Raw genomic sequence first — 3,942 nt, 5'->3', positions numbered from 1 at the left:
TATATATATATATATATATATATACACACACACACATACATACATATTTTTTAAGATATTCGTGAATTGACACATTTAACATTTTCAGACAGCTCTCTTTATTACTGGTACTGTTTCTTTTTGTGAAATCATTCCCCAGCCTCAAGTAGATTGCTTTAATAAATTCAGAGATCAGTACTCAACTAAAGACATGAAGGGAACCCTTTTCCAACCTCTGAATCTCTCCTGCCCACCTTCCCATTCATTCTTTCCCTCTTTTCCATTCTCTTTTTTCTCTAGTCTGCCTTTATCTCTCATGATCTCTTACTCCTAGACTCCCTTCCTTTCCAGTATTTTGGCAGGTGTGTGTTTCCTGTATGAAGTCTGAACTCTTTGTTTCCTACTGAGAAAGAATACTGGCTTCTATTTGATTTTTGCTCCTTGCACTTGTAGCCTGTAAAGTAAATTGAACCACTTTTTAATATATTTTGTCTGTTTCTTGTCATTTTAAGTTGAAGGGATAAATTTTGTCTTTTTTAATCCAATAGGGCTGGAAGCCTATTAAACTTTTATATTGCCCCCATAATAATTCCATTAACAGTATAAACCACTTTTGCTAGCCAAATAATCATAGAATACAGTATATTCAATTAATCTCACCTAATATTCAATAGATGCAAGGTATTAGTCTTGGCACTGATTCTTAGTAAGTTGATATAAATACAGAATCTGCCTTAAAAATTATAGTCTAATAAGTAGGATGATATATGTGCATAAATAATGATAATACAAATAGAATGAGTGTTGTAAGAGAAGAAAGTTTTTACTTCCAACCAAAGTTCAAAAAAGGAAAGCTTAATATGAGTTGACTGATTCAGGCAGTGATAAATAGAAAGGTTTTGGAGTTTAAATGGTTATGAGTTGGTATACTTTGATACTATAATATTTTAATTTATTTGAAACTTATTCAGTGTGAAGTAAATCGATAATTGTGGGTTTTCAGCCACAAGTCTTGAGAGTGTGGTGCAATTACCAAAGAGGCTTATATTTGAACCACAACATGGTTTAAGTAACAGGATCAGTAATTTGGCCAGGTATTATATGTTATATGAAGAAATTATTTTTGTGCTCATTATTTGTATCCTTTAAAAGAAAAAAGTTATCATTTTTCCCCAAAACTTAATGTTATCTAATTATATCTTTCTTTTAGTGTTCTTTTCATAATTACTATATACTTAAATTCATAGAGATTTTCAGATATTCTCATAGAGACTCTTGGATCATATAAAGGTTATCATGCTATGGTCTGTGGACCAAATCTAGCCTGTCACCTGATTGTATATGTCTTGCAAGCTAAGAATGATTTTTTAAAAAATATTTTTTGTAGATGTAGTTGGACACAATAACTATATTTTATTTGTTTATTTATTTATTTATTTTTATGTGGTGCTGAAGATCGAACTCAGAGCCTTGCATGTGTGAGACGAGCACTCTACCGCTGAGCCATAACCCCAGCCTCTAAGAATGATTTTAAGAGGTTGAAAACACATTAAAAAGAATGTTGGGTGGAGCTGGGGTTATAGCTCAGTGGTAGAGCACTTGCCTCGCACATGTGAGGTACTGGGTTCTATCCTCAGCACCACATCATAATAAATAAAATAAATAAAGATATATATTTTAAAAAACACTAAGATTAAAAAAAAAGAATGTTGGGTGACATGTGAAAATTATATGAAACTTAAATTCCAGTGTTTACTCATGTAAAATTTAATTGGGACAAATCCATGATCATTTGTCTACTATAGACTATGGCTACATTTACACTATAAAAGCAGAAAATACTTTTAACAGATACCATATGGCCTACAAAGGTAGAACCTGATATTTGCTGTTTACTAACATTCTCATTTGTCCTTAATATTATCAAAACTTAAAACTGATGGGTATATTGATGCTTCCCATTATTTATTATTTTGCTTATCTTTAGGAGTGGCTTACTATTCCAGATATTATTTTCATTTATTGATTTTTATTAGTTAAACATACATTCTCCTAGCTGATACAATGTTTAACTTTGCCTTTGTGTCTACTATTGTAAAAAACTCCTTAATTTTGAAGATGTTGTAGTCAATAGTGTTTCTCAAAAGTTGTTCATTCAGACAACTTTTTTGAGTGACATCTTCTATATTCCATTTGGCTATTAAGTACTTACCCTACCAATACATACTTAATAATAAATTCAAAATTATAATTGAGAAAGGTCAGTATAACCATATCTAGTTGAATTTATGAACATACACCCAAATATTTCAGGCTAAATCTTTACAAGTTGTATGTATCTATGTATAAGTAAAATTCACTTAATCAATTGGGATTTGTTCAAGAAAATCAATTAAACCTGAGTCAAAATATTCTACTAAAACTTAAAGATCAAAAGCCATAGAATTACTTTAACAAATGCAGAAGATTTGTTAAAATTTACTCTCCATTCATGATAAAAATTTCTCTTGCTAAAAGAGTTTTTGTTTTATTTTAATGAAGTGTACTTCATTAACTTAGTGGAGATTAATACCAAAATCCATATGCTTCAATAGAGTGACTTTAGTAAGAGTCCTTTAAAGTTGAGGAGAATTTTGATTTTCAAAAATTACGTGTAATTTTCTAGCCTGAAAACTTCAATTATGGTGTATCTATGAATAAATATTTTGCATAAAAACTTATTTTTTAGTAAACATAAAGTGTTTGGGAAGTTAAGGACAATAGATCCATAAATCTGAGGCACTTGGAAAGGTACAATTAATTAGTTGAAATCTAACATTTTAGACTTCATTTTTAGGTTCATGGCAAAATTGAATGGAAAGTACAGAGTTCCCATATATCTCTTTCCACCCTACACACATAATTTCCCCACTGTTAACACCCCCCATCAGAATAATATATTTGCTACAATTGATAAACCTACATTGAGGCAGCAATATCACCTGAAGCCCATAGTTTACATTAGGGTCTGCTGCTGATGTTGTATATTCTATGGATTTGGACAAATGTATAATGACATGTATCCACCATTATGGTATTATACAGAATGTTTTTACTGCCTTAAAATCTTCTGTGTTCTGCCTATTCAGCTCTCTCTCCCTACTAGCCTCTGGCAACCACTGATCTTTTTTTTTTAATATTTTTTTTAGTTGTCAATGGATTTTCTATTTATTTATTTATTTATTTATGGTGCTGAGGCTCGAACCCAGGGCCTCACGCATGCCAGGCAAGTGCTCTACCACTGAGCTGCAACCCCTGCCCCACTGATCTTTTTGTCTTCATAGTTTTGCCTATTCCAAAATATCATATAGTTAGAATAATGCAGTATGTAAACTTTTCAGATTTCTTTCTTTCACTTAGTAATATATATTTAAGGTTCCCCATGTTTTCTCCATGGCTAATAGCTAATTTTTATTTAGTATTATATAATGTACCACAGTTTATCCATTCACCTACAGAAGGGCACCTTGGTTATTTCTTTGCTTGTTTGTTTGGTATTGAAGGTTGAACCAAGAGGCACTTTACCACTGAGCTATATCACCAGTCCTTTTTATTTTTTATTTTTATTTTATTTTATTTATTTTTTAATATTTATTTTTTAGTTGTAGTTGGACACAATACCTTTATTTTATTTATTTATTTTTATGTGGTGCTGAGGATGGAACCTAGGGCCACACACATGCAAGGCGAGCACTCTACCGCTGAGCCACATCCCCAGCCCCTTTATTTTTTATTTTAAGACAAAGTCTTGCTAAGTGGCTGCGGATCTCACTAAGTTGCTAAGACTGGCTTCTATCTTGCCATCCTCCTGCCTCAGCCTCCTGAGTCACTGGGATTGCAGGCATGTACCACTGTGCCTGGCTCGTCTTGTTTATTTCTAATTTTTGGCAAGTTTAAGTAAAAACCATTAGTGCTAGGTGGGGT

This window comes from Marmota marmota, unplaced genomic scaffold (assembly GCF_001458135.2).
Source record: "Marmota marmota marmota unplaced genomic scaffold, marMar, whole genome shotgun sequence".
Classification (NCBI taxonomy): domain Eukaryota; kingdom Metazoa; phylum Chordata; class Mammalia; order Rodentia; family Sciuridae; genus Marmota; species Marmota marmota.
This window is presented reverse-complemented; position numbering follows the sequence as displayed.